The 13,735-nt window shown below is 38.5% G+C and overlaps 1 protein-coding gene across 21 annotated transcripts in view; it reads right to left on the bottom strand.

The window, feature by feature from the left end:
- PPFIBP2 (PPFIA binding protein 2) overlaps positions 1–13,735 on the bottom strand; it is a 181,574-nt gene that overhangs the window by 53,769 nt on the left and 114,070 nt on the right. The window lies entirely within an intron of this gene.

The raw sequence follows: 13,735 nt of genomic DNA on the forward strand, positions 1-13,735 counted from the left end.
TGGACCTCAGTTCTTCACCTATAAAAAATGAGTAATTTGGTTTAGAAAGTCTCTAAAGCCTCTTGTGCTTCTAACTGTGATTATGTAACTGCCCATGGTGATCAGAAGCAGGATTTGAACCCAAATTTCTGCCCATTCTTTGGCCCTCACTCTTACTCTTTCCGCCACGCAATCCTGCTTGCCTGTAGAGCAGATGCCCCATCAACCTCTGGACTTGTTTCTACTGGTTCAACCCAAGGGCTTCCACTTCACCTTGACTGAGGGGCCCAAAGTCATCCAAGCGCTTTATGAGCCCAATCTGCTGCTGGCTTCCTTTCTGAGAAGACGGCAGCAAATTCCATCAGAAGCAGCTCATGGCAACGTGGAACCGTGCCCAAAGGGCCATAACACTGTGGACACCCTTGGCCCAGCAGAACCATTCCTGGGTCTGTATCCCAAGGAAATCATAAAGGAGGGAAAGGGACCCACATGTGCAAAAATGTCTGTAGCAGCTTTTTGTGGTGGCAAAGAATTGGAAAAGGAATAGATGCCCATCATTTGGGGAATGGCTGAACAAGCTGTGGTGAATGAAAGTAATGGAATATCATTGTTCTATAAAAAATTATGTGCAAGATGACATTAGAAAGGCCTGGAAAGATTTACATGAACTGATGCTGAGAGAAACAAGCAGATCCAGGAATACATTGTACAAAATAATAGCAAAAATGTGCGATGATCAATTATCGCAGATTTGGTTGTTCTCAGTGGCTCAGTGATCCAAAGCAAGACTTTGGACAGAAAATGCCATCTGCATCCAGAAAAAGAACTAGGGAGACTGAATGCAAGTCAACACATGCTATGTTCACGTCTTTTTTCTGTTTTTTTTTTTTTTTTTTTTTTTTAATCTCTCTCATTTGCTTTGATTTTTCTCTCCCAATATAATTCATAAAATAATATGTATTTTTTAAAAAACAACTCATGTCAGGGGCACAACAAACAAATACGAGGAGGCCCCTGGGGTCCCTCATTCCCAATCCGACCCTGGGCAGGGAAAATAAAACTTCACCATAAGATCACTGGAGTTCTACATCAGGCTTTGATAGCAAAGAAAGACATGGTGGTACACATCAGGAATCCAAAGAGGGAAACTGGTGCAGAAGAAAGAATTACCTTATCAGTATATTCAAATGATATGAATTCAAATGTGACCTTTGCTATTTGCTACTCTAATAAACAGTCAATTTACTTAACTTCTCTAGGCCTTAAGTTTCCTTGTCTGTAAAATGAGGAAATTGGATTAACTGATCTTTAAGGTCCTTTTTAGGTCTAAGCTTATAATCCTATGAATACTAGCAGGATGGATGGCAGAGGAAGAGACCATTTATGAAGCTATTGAGGAGCTCAGAAGTTTGTGTTGGGGTGGGGTGCTATAGGAGTAGAAAGGAAACTCTTGGGTGCAGCAGAATTGGGAAATTACATTTCCTTTTCTTAGCAAAGCTATCCAGGGGTAAGGAAGATTGGGGATGTGGAACACTGAATGTGCAGTCACTCGCTCAAGCTGATGTTGATGGTAGAAGTGTAGATTTGGGAGTCACCTGCACAGAGGTGATGTATGAAGTATTGGGAGGTTAACCTTGGAGCTAATACATGAAAAAGGCCTGGGACAGAACCTTAGGAAACACCCATAATTAAGGGGCAGGAGGAAGATGGAGAAGCAGCAAAAGGATGGAATGTAGTGCTATGGAAAGCAAGAGATAGTAAGGTAGTCAGGTGAGAGGTGATCCTCAGTAATGGCAGAGATTACTGAGAAGGCAAAGAGATGAGGATGGGAAAAAAAAAATATTGAATTTAGCAGGAAGGAGCCAATTGGGGTTAAGTGACTTTCCCAGGGGCACAAAGCTAGGAAGTATTAAGTGTCTGACGTCAGATTTAAACTCAGGTCCTTCTGACTTCAGGGCTGGTGCTCTATGTACTGCACCACCTAGCTGCCCCATGGTTTTTCCTTATTGCTCCAATTTTTCTCAACTAACATGATTTATAAAGCAAGGTGTATTAAAAATAAACTTACAAAAAGAAAAAAAGAAAGAAAATAAGACATCAGTCTTTCTAAAACTTACAACACATCCCATTCCACTTTCACCCAACCAAAGAAAGAAAAGGGAAATGTAAACCCAAGTTCAAAAATCTATAGCTTGAAGGGATTAACCCATTTGGGTATAGATTCATAGATTTGGAACTAGAAAGGACTAGTGAGGCCACCTAGTTCAATCTCCTCATTTTACAGATGAGGAAACTGAAGCCCAAAGAAAGGTTGTGTCAGAGGCAGAATCTGAATTCGGGTTCTCAGACACCAGAGTCAATTCCAAGAAGATGGTTTCCTCATCACTTCAAAAACACAATGAAACTTGCCCAAAGTATATAATAATGGCAGTCTCATTCTTCACAGTAGTAAGTTCCTTAAGGAGATACTGCTTCACTTCAAATCTCTCTTCTCAGGCTGAAAGATACCTTTTCATTGGTTCTGAATACATTAACCAGGTCATTTTAGGGAAAGAGCCTCAATAAAGTTCAAATTTTTTAAAAAGCATCTTCTAGTTTCCTATTAGGAATTGGGTTTGTGCTCCTATTTACCCTCAAGCCATATGTCTGAAAATTTCCAATAGCATCTATTCCCTCTATCAGCTACAATGTCAGTCTTCTGTGATTCTGATTAAAAGACAATTTGCTCTCACTTGGTAACCTCATCAAGAACTACAGGTTTAACAATCAATTCTGTACTTCCAGACATTTAAATCCAGTCCTTTGTCCAGTACTACATCACCAATGATCTACTGGATGTTTTGGATTGGATTGGTTCAGCAGGCATCTCAAACTAAACACATTCAGACAGAACTCATTGTTTCCCCTACCCACCTAAAAAACATTTTTATTTCTGCAGAAGGCACCACAATTCAGATCTGTACAATGGTGTCATCTTCAACTCTTCACTGTTACTTACTCCACATATCCAATCAATTACCACTTCTAATAATTTCTGCTTCCATAATATATTTTTTTGCATATCTTCCCTTTCTTTCCACTCATATAATTACCATCCTATTACGGTTCTCATCACTTTCCACCTGGAGCATTTCAAGTTTCCCATTTGCCCTTCCTGGATAAAGTGACTTCCCACTCCAGTCTATCCTCTATACAGTTGCCAAAAAAGTTAGCCTAGAAAATGTTACTCTTCCCTCCCATCCTCTCTCCCCCAAACAAATGCTGGTGATTCCCTATTTCTTATAGGATCAAGTATAAACTATTTTGGGAGAAGAGAAGGGAATAAGCATTTATTGAGTGCCTATTATGTGCTAGCACTGTACTAAGCTGATACAAAGCAATTTTACATGATCCTCACAAGTTCTTGAAAGCTCTGGCCCCTTCTAACAACCTCTCTCCATTCTTACATTACTCTTGTCTCTATGATCTAGTATTGAGCCATATTGGCCAAAGATGCTGGCCATATCCCATCTCTGAACATCTCCATGGAGATGTTGCAAAAGCCCTCGAATGCCCTCGAATCCCTGCTCTCTTCCAAAATACCACCTTGTAGAAGAGTTCTTTACAGATTCCTTTCAGTTATTAGGGCATTTCTATCCAAAGGAACTTATCTTGTATTTTACTGGTGTCTCTCCCATTGGAACGGTAGCTTCTGAAGTCTGTTTTCTTTTTGTTCTTGTATTGATAGTTTACTATATTCCTGGCAACCTGGGAATGTTTAACAGTTGCCTGTTGATTAGGTGACCTTTGGCACCTGGTTTGGAATCAAAGGGCTTGGTTTTCAATCCAGGCTCTGTCACAATCTCTGGGCAAATTGTGGTTGGCCTTGAGATGATTTCTAAAGTCCCTTTGTTTCTCTGAATCCTGGACTTTTGGGTAATAATAAAACTCTAAGGAACTCAATCTCTGACTAATTAATCAAAGGATCAGAGAATTCAGAATTCTAATCCAACTCTCCCACTTTTTATATAAACTGAGATCTAGAGAATTTAAATGACTTTTCTAATGCCATACAGGTTAAGCTTAAGCTGCTTTAGAAAATAAAAGGCCCCACTCAATAATTGTTTCTTTCTACCTCTGCCTCTATTTCTGTTGACCCTGGATTACTGAACCCTGAATATTTCATCATGCTCTGTGACTATTAACCTCATATATGATCCTGATAAAAGCCCTTTATCTTTTTTCACCTAAAAAAATAAAAGAGTGGTCTTAGATCAGGAGCTTTGTTCATTTGCTTAGGTTCTTCCCCCTCTCCTCTCTCAGTGAATTTACATCTATGTGCTGACCCCTCATTCCACCTTTGAGTGAATTTGTTGTCTTCCTCTTCTTAGGTGTTATAGGACCAGTCACAAGATCCTACCTAGCTGCAGAATTGGAAAGTCATCAAACTCAACCTTCTCTCATAAGTGAGTAGACAGCGGCCTAGAGAAGCTGACTCATTGTCACATAATAAAAGTCTGGAGTAGAACTGAACTCAGAAATAATTACTTTTGGATTTGAACTCTGGCTCCGTAACTCCAAATTCTGGGCTTGTTCCACTCCACAGGAAAAGAGAGGAATAACAATTCATCCAGTACTTTGAAGATTTTTGAAGAGTGCTTTCCTCACAAGAGTCAGAAGTGGGTCATGCAAGTATCATTGCAGTCTCCTCATTTTACATATGGAGGAACAAAAGCACAGAGTGATAACATGACTTGTCCAGGGACATTGGATACTTTGGGAACTATTATTTGAACAGATGCTCTTGAATGTAAGTCTAGCATTCATTGCACTATATAAAGTATCACAAGTCACAAAAATTTTAACTCTGAAACCTTATAATTGTACTAAGACTTTTGTGATCACCTGCACCATACTGTCTTCATGGTCTGTTAAGATATATAGGAAAGTGGCTGTCCAAATCTGGTTTTGTTATCTCCCAGAATCACCATATTTCAGAGTTGCAAGGGATCATGATGGTTCAATCTACACCCAAGAATGAATTATATTCATAACATACCTGCCAAGAGGTGATATGATACCAACTTTTATTTGAAGATTTCCACTGAAGGGGAACCTACCTCCTCCAAAAAAGTCTTCTGATACACCTAAATTTGCCCCATTTTATCTAAGTTCTGTCCTCAATTACTCTCTAGCCTTAATTATTACATGGCTGTGGCCTGTTGAAGACCTTGGCTTAAAAAGACCAAGGTCATCTCCAATAGTCCTAATCTATGGAGCCCCTCCAGGTGGTTCTGGAGGGGAAACTGAGGCAGGTGACTTTTTCTTTTCACAGCCCTCCCTCATTTAAATCCAATTTACTTGCAAGATAAGACATCACCTCCCAGTATCCTGTCCTCTTTGAGAACAAAGGAAAAACAGAACCCATCTAGTCTTTTTTATGCTTTATAGGCTTTCTAAGTAGTGAGCACAGTCCTCATGTTCCTCCTCAGTCTTTCCTTCTCTAGATCAAACACGCCCAGTTCTTCAAACCATCTTATGTGGCTTGCTTGAGATTTTCCTATTCTAACTACCAACCACAGGAGATCCTCCAGATTATCAGCATCCTTCCTTGCCTGTAGGTGCAGAGAAATGAATCCAGGTATTCAGGTATAGTCCAACAAGGACAGAAGATGGGGGCAAAATCACATATTCTGGAATCTATGTTGTCTTCAGATAGACCAAAATTGTATTAGCTTTTTTGGGGGAATGCTGGCTATCAGACTGTTGACTACTCTTGACCAGGCAAGTCTGCTCAAACTTCTAGAAGCTTTTTGGATAAACTGCCTTCTAACCATACTTCCCCTTTTAATTTGTGAGTGATTTTTCCAACCCAGATTCAAGGCTTTATATTCATTCCCATTAAATTCAGCCCAATTCTCTAGTTTGTCGAGATCCTTTTGTATCCTTTATTTGATAATTGTTAATAGTCACTCAATTTTGTGTCACCTTAAAATCTAACATAGATTCCATTTGTGTTTTTGTCCAAGACATTGATAAAAATATTAACTAATTTGGAGTCAAGCCCAGATCCCTGGGGTACTCAATCTTTCCAAATGCCTGTTTTTTAAATCGGTTAAGAAGCAATAATTGTACGTACCCAGGGATTTTTGTAAGATTCAAACGAGATGTATATGGACATCAAGAAGAGTTCTTATCACTACTGAGGGTTATTCATTCTGTTGATTGCCTAGGCTTTAGCTCCTGCTTTCTCGACCTCAATAAGAATCCTTATTCTCATTGGACCAAAGGGTCGGCTGACCCCTCTAGAGCTCTAGTTTCTTCATTTTACAGAGATTAAGTCCTTTTAAAAGAGTTTAAAGGTAAAAGGATGCAGCTACCAGAGGATTATTTTATGGTTTGGTGCAGGTCACATGTTGCCTGGTCAGCTGGGAAACACTAGATTAATGCACATTAATGTGTATTAACCTCTAAGCTAAGGAAGATAAGTCATAATTCTTAAAGAAGGTTTTAAATAAATTCAAGATTCTTCTTTTTTTAAAAATAGTTTTTTAAATAGTGTATTTTTTTTAAAAATGCAGTTCTACTGCATATGAAACTCTGCGCAAGGTAGAGTTCAGTGGTCAGCACACTGCCTAGCATATACCAGGTATTTAATAAATGCTAACTGATTTGATTGATGAAATTGTGGACTAGAGAAACAAAGGAGCAGAAAGAAAGAGTGCTTACCATGTCATTCATCAGCTTGGAGCACAACCGATCAATCTAACATATGTACTTATTAATAAGTACATACAAAAAGTCCATGGTAATTTGGGAGGGAAAAGCCATATTCATTTAGGGTAATGGAAAAGGCCTCATGAAGGAGGGATTAGCCTTTGATTTGGGTCTTGAAGATAATTAGGGATTTTCAGAAGCAGGACTGAGGAGGGAGTGCTTTCCAGGAAGGGGTGGGGAATCCAGTTCAAAGGAATGGAGAAGAGATGGGATTGCGCCAATACCCACACCAATGAAATTACAGATTTTTGAAGGCATAGGGTGGTGCTTCATAAAGGGATAAAGAACAAAGTCATCTTAAAGTCACTGCTCATCAGTAGCTTTCTTCCTGGGCTGAACAGTGAAGTGGCTTAGGTGGAGGTAGAGATGATTAGGGGAGGAGAACAAAGGTGAAAATCATCCTATCATAGTTTCCCTTTATGCTTCCATCTTCTACCCTCCATTTCTGATTTAACTTGATATAAAGAACTGGGATTCAAAGTAAATATTCTTTCCTTAAAAGGATCATGCCTTGAAACAATTATCTCCCTCTTCTAGAGAAACTTGTCTGGAAGGGCTCATTAGTGGGATGTGGTCCAGCTCGTTCCCAACAAATGACAGAGTACTTCCAGTGGTATGAAGCAATGTGAAACACCAGGACGAACACACGGGCAGTTGAAAGAAATGAAAACACAAATTTGCCTTGCTGGCGTCTTGAAGTCAAAGGCTTGGTCAATTCTGCTGAGCAATTTTGTAGATGACATTCTCAGTAGGAGGGTTGTGCCCCCAAATAACACTTTTTGATGGATAACTGCAGAGACTTTAACAAAACAAATTAGAGTAGATAACTGAGAAGACATGCCTGGGAAATTATCCTGGGGTGGGAGAAAAGGGAAGGATCAACTAAGTTTTGACTTTTTTTTTAGTTTTACAAACTAAACAAAATCTTCTACAACCAAAGGAAACATGGATTCATGCTTCTATTGCCATACTATTCTACCCATGCACAATACACTTCCACAGTGCCTTCCACATGTCCTTACACAACGTTCTAAATCATTAATCATCAGCCAGAACTTTTCAATGAAAGCTAACTTTTCTTCCCCATTCCCTCCTCCTTTTCACTTGTATTTGAAGAGATCACCTTTCTCTTTGCTATAGCTAATCATCTGATCTCACCTGCCATTTCTTCCTCTAGAAACTATACTAATCAACTTCTCTCATAAATCTTTAATCTTTTCTTCTCTACTATTTCCTTCCTATTGCCAGAGAATATGCTAAATAAATACTTAAAAAGACTTCACTAGAATCTTCTACATTTAGCAAACATCTTATCTTACTTTTCCATTTCCCTACTAAACTTGTAAAATTAGTGTGCATAGATAACTGTAAAAATATGTATACATATATTGGATTTAGCATATACTTTAACATATTTAACATGTATTGGACTACCTGCCATCTAGGGGAGGGAGCAGGGAGAAGGAGGGTACAAGTTGGAACAGAAGGTTTTGCAAGGATCAATGTTGAAAAATTACCCATGCATATGTTTTGTAAATAAAAAACTATAATTAAAAAAAATAGTGTGCATGTGATATCTCCAATTTCCTAGAATGGTTCTACAGAATCTCATATCTGGAAGGAAACCCCTTTGAAACATTTTTCACAAGCAGGGTCAGGGCATTACAAAGACTATTTTGGCAATAGTGAACTACAGAGTGTAGAACCGGGAATTTGAGAGACCAGGTAATAAGAGAATATATTATATATCTATATATTCCAGAAAAGAGATAAAGTGGTTCTAATCAAAGTGGTGACAATATATAATGAATGCAAGGTAAATTTGATGGGACTAGATGATGAGAAAAAAGAGAAAAATTAAAGATAACTAGTAATTTTCATAGAAGAGTAATAGGGAGGTTGGTTACTGTGAAAATGGAGAAGATAAAAGGAGAATCAGTTCAAACTGGGGTGGCTGTTATTTATCCTTTGCTTTCAAATAGGACCATGGCATCAGGGAAATGATGTCATGACACACACGTGAACTAGATATAAGTGAGGGAAGGTACCCCCTTCACTTTTTTCTCTGGAGTCATTTGGGTCCATTGGCCATATTATAAGATGACTGGACATGGCCCTGGATGCTTTAAGATTGAAGCCTTGACAGGAGGGGCATCTAAGTCAAATAGACCCAGAGGTAATTAGATTTGCCAGACAGATCTTCGGGGCTGAATGTATAGACTTGGAAACCACAAGCACTGAAGTCAAATGAAATTATAGGATGGGAGATTATCCAGAAAAAGACTAAGAAAAAGAATAGAATCTCAGAGGACGTCTCCATGTAGTGGACAAGAGGAGACCCAATCAATGAGTCTGAAAAGGCAGTAGGAAAAAATGAGTGTCTGGGGATTCAAAGAAAGAGAGTATTCACACGGAAGGGATGATCAACAGTGGCAATTGTGATAAAAAGGTCAAGGGGAATTAGAATTGAGAAATATTACTGGATTTGTAAATCAAAAGGTACCCAGTTACTTGGGGAGAATTTTATTGGAGCAGTGAGATCAGTAGTCAGACTGCAAGGAACTGTAAAGAGGGAGTAAGTGATTCTAGGAGGGAAAGAGACTATTGTTAAAATGATCTAAGCATAGAATACTGGGCTTATACCCCAAAGAGATACTAAAGAAGGGAAAGGGACCTGTATGTGCCAAAATGTTTGTGGCAGCCCTGTTTGTGGTGGCTAGAAACTGGAAAATAAATGGATGCCCATCAGTGGGAGAATGGTTGGGTAAATTGTGGTATATGAATGTTATAGAATATTATTGTTCTGTAAGAAATGACCAACAGGATGAATACAGAGAGGTTTGGAGAGACTTACATGAACTGATACTAAGTGAAATAAGCAGAACCAGGAGATCATTATATACCTCAACAGCGATACTGTATGAGGATGTATTCTGATGGAAGTGGATTTATTCGACAAAGAAAAGATCTAACTCAATTTCAATTGATCAATGATGGACAGAAGCAGCTACACCCAAAGAAAGAACACTGGGAAATGAATGTAAACTGCTTGCATTTTTGTTTTTCTTTCAGGGTTATTTCTACCTTCTGAATCCAAGTCTCCCTGTGCAACAAGAGAACTGTTCGGTTCTACACACATATATTGTATCTAGGATATACTGTGACATATTCAACATATATAGGACTGCTTGCCATCTAGGACAGGGAGTGGAGGGAGGGAGGGGGAAAAATTGGAACAGAAGTGAGTGAAAGGGATAATGTTGTAAAAAATTACCCTGGCATGGGTTCTGTCAATAAAAAGTTATTATAAAAAAAGAAAAAAAAATCAGGCTAAAAAAAAAAAAATAATCTAAGCATAGACTATTTTAGAAAAAAAAAAGATATTTGAGTTATAAAGGATAGAAGGATCGAAGGGAAACACTATACTAAGCACTTAACAAATATTATCATTTGATCTTCACAGCACAGAGGAGAGATAGATGCTATTATTATCCCCATTTTCTACTTGAGGAAAATGAAGCAAACAGGTTAAGTGACTTGTCTAGGATGACAAAGCTAGTAAATACCTGAGGGTAGATTTGAACTCAAGATATTCTGGACCAGACCCATCACTCAATCTTCTATACCCAACAATAGAACATGTTTGCAGAAAGTGAAGGTAAAACAATTGTAGAGAGATAAGAGAATGATCAGTGGATTCAGGTCTCATAGGTATTGAGATCAAAGGCACAAGTAGAAGGGCTACCCTTTGCAAGGGATAGAATAGGCTGTAAGGCCATGTACTAGACCCCCCCCCCCAAAAAAAAAAAAAAAAAAAAAAAAAGAAAAGAAAAAGTGAGACAAATTGGGAGCCTAAGGATGAGGGAGATTTGGAATAGTCTGGAATTATAGTAGCAAGTCAATAAGAGATGAATAAAAAGAAGGGGGCAGAGAGGGGAATAAATACTTATATAGTACCTACTATATTCCAGGCACTGTGCTAAAAAATGTTATCTTATTTGATTCTCACAACAACCCGGAGAAGTAGGTTCTGTTCTTTGCCCTGTTGGCCAAAAAGACTTGCCAAGATCACCCCTTATTAAGTGTTTTAAGTCAGGTTTGAATTCAGGTCATCCCTGACTTAGGAAGGGACAGAAGTCAAAATGTGGGCAAAGAAGAGATCTAGGAGAAGATCTTTTTTACCATCAAGTGTAGGAGATAAAAAGATAGGAATCAGTAATCAGAGAGGAGAATCATTCTATTCAGAATATTAGAGGCAGAGATAAGGAGGATGTTTACATTCATTTGCTCAAAAACAAGTCATTCCAAACTCACTTCATTTTCTTTTCTGAATCTAAAGAATCTTGCATACAAAGTACACATGGATTTCAGGATGATAAAGTCATGTGCTATCTCTGTGGACATTGAGATAGTCTAAGGGCACCCAGGCAGATCTGCAACTTTTGGAACAACCAAGCCCAAAAGGAAGCAATTAATGGGTCAGGATTAATTATAATCTGGAGGAAATATTTCCAGGCCCCATTTCTGACATTTTAAAGTCACATCTTGGGCAACTCCATTTGTTAGGAATAGTGTGGAAAGGATTTTCTCTCTTAGGACTAAATAACCGAATTCCCATCTATAATGATATTCTCATTCCCTATCAGATGGTTCTTTTGGCCTGAATGAAGAAACTTGACAACTATTAATCCTTGGGTAGAATTCTCTCTAACTATTGCGTTTAGTGCTAGGAACCCCATTTAAGGAAGGTCACAGGATTACAGAATCAGAGGTGGAAGGGAATGTGGGAACCCTATTATAGTTCAACCACTCAGTTCACAGAAGAGGAACCAGAGCCCCAGAAGGGACAATTAATTTGTCCAAGTTCTTTTGTAATCCTTCAACTTCCTCAAGAGGCAAGTGATAGTAACAGAAGTTATCCTAGAGCTTCTGTTAAACCAAGGCATAGTACTAATGGAAGCTAGCTTTCTTCAGTCCTTGTATCACTGTCTCTACTGAGCCTAGTATTATGCTCCTTCCTTTGGGAGATCTTTCTGAACCACGGCCTCATGTAATATATAAAATTGTCTCAACCCCGTTTGTATTGTGGAGGCCGGCCAAAATTTAGGACATACTGGGTGGCAGAGGACACTGCTTTTGTAAGTCTTATTTGACTTTCTGGAAATTTAGATTTCCCAGAAAATCCAGCTTCCTTATGTAGGTCTGATACCAGATATACCAAGTTATCATGCATCCTGAAGTTGATTTCCCCAGTGGGCCCTCCCAGTGGGCAGGGATCAATCTGTTGTGAAATGCTAGGCTGGTTTTGTGGTATGAAGCAATCTCATGTGAGTTAGGGTGGTGTAATCCAGTTTTTTCTGTGGCATGAAAATATTCAGTTAAGATAATCATCAAGTTTCCAGATCCTCTGCAAAGCAGGAGACCAAATCTTGCCTTGCAGAGACACAACAGTAATGGCATCATTGCCATTATTATTAACATAATTATTTTAACTATTACAGAGTTTATATGTATTAAGAATGAGGAGCAACTTGATATAGAGGATAGAGTGAAAAAATCTCAGATACTTAACCCACCCTGGTTCTTGCCCTTTCTCATTTGTCAAAGGAAAAGGTTAGACTGAAGGTACTTCTAAATCCCTTCTAGGTTGAAATCTAGGAGTCCAAATCTAAGTCCTGTTGTTTCTGCAGCACTCTCCCTATTATCATCTTTTGCCCACGATTACTACTGAAAGCACAGAATTTCATCTGGACCAAGTATAAGTGGATAAGATCAGAAGAAATCTCAGAGCACTACTTCCAGAAGCTTTAAACTATTTAAAATCTCAGTGCTAAGTTATAGTCTAATCAGAAGCAACCTAAATCAAATGAATATAACCCAGACTCCTAATTGTTAACAGAGATCAGAACAGGAGTGATAAGTGGAGAAAATAGGAACTAAAAATATATACAAATGGAGGGAGCATCCAGCTTCTAAGCAGAAATCCTGAAATCCCAAGGATTTGCCTCTCACAGAAATGCAATATACAAATGTGTGTGTGTGTGTGTGTGTGTGTGTGTGTGTGTGAGAGAGAGAGAGAGAGAGAGAGAGAGAGCGCGCACAGACTTATATATGTCTGCACAGAATCCCATCCTTTAGAACTCCACAAGAAATAAATCAAGGTCATTTGAAAGCTTGTGTGTGGGTATGTGAGATAATGGCAAAATAACAAAGAAGATTAATGAAAGATTAATGGGAGCTGTATGAGAGAGCTACAAAGGTGAGGGATTCTTAGATACTGGTAAGGGAATATGAGCTCAAGTTAACATGGAAAAATTGAAGCCTTCTTTCTAAGGATTTGTCTTGGTCCTGGGGAACAAATAACATCCAAATCCTTGTCTGATCTCAAAAACATAAAGGAAAAGTAGAATTTGCCTCCTTGTGAAAGAGAGGTGGAGGGCTATGGATTTTAAATATGACACATACTTTTTGATATAGTTAATGTATGAGGTTGGCTTTCTTTGCCGTCTATGGTGGTGGAGTGTAAGTATATGTACACATACATATTTACACATACATATACACCAATAAACATACATATACATATATGTGAAGAAATAAACATACACACACACACACACATATATATGGAGAAAAAGTATCAAGAAAAAAAGAAGCAGGGTAGAAACTAGCTTCAGTTTTCTTGTGAGTCATTAAATGTTGAACATCTTTTAGCAACTATAAGCTTATGGTACAAAAACTCAGGTACTTGACAAAGTTACTAATACATTCTGTTACCTTCCTATTTTCTTACACTTCCCTGAAACTGAGTCATCTAATATCTTCTCTGTTTCCCTCTACAGTCCCCCAAACTTCTCAGCATCAGCCTTCTCTCCCAGAGGACCATCTCTGCTATTCATAAAGCTAATCACCACTTGGACCTTGTAACTATTAGCTACTCGCTCCTGAAGGGAGCTTTCCCCCTTCTCTCTATAAATATATCCAGGTGTCTCTAATCTTT

The sequence above is a fragment of the Sarcophilus harrisii genome, chromosome 6 (genome assembly GCF_902635505.1).
Source record: "Sarcophilus harrisii chromosome 6, mSarHar1.11, whole genome shotgun sequence".
NCBI lineage: Eukaryota > Metazoa > Chordata > Mammalia > Dasyuromorphia > Dasyuridae > Sarcophilus > Sarcophilus harrisii.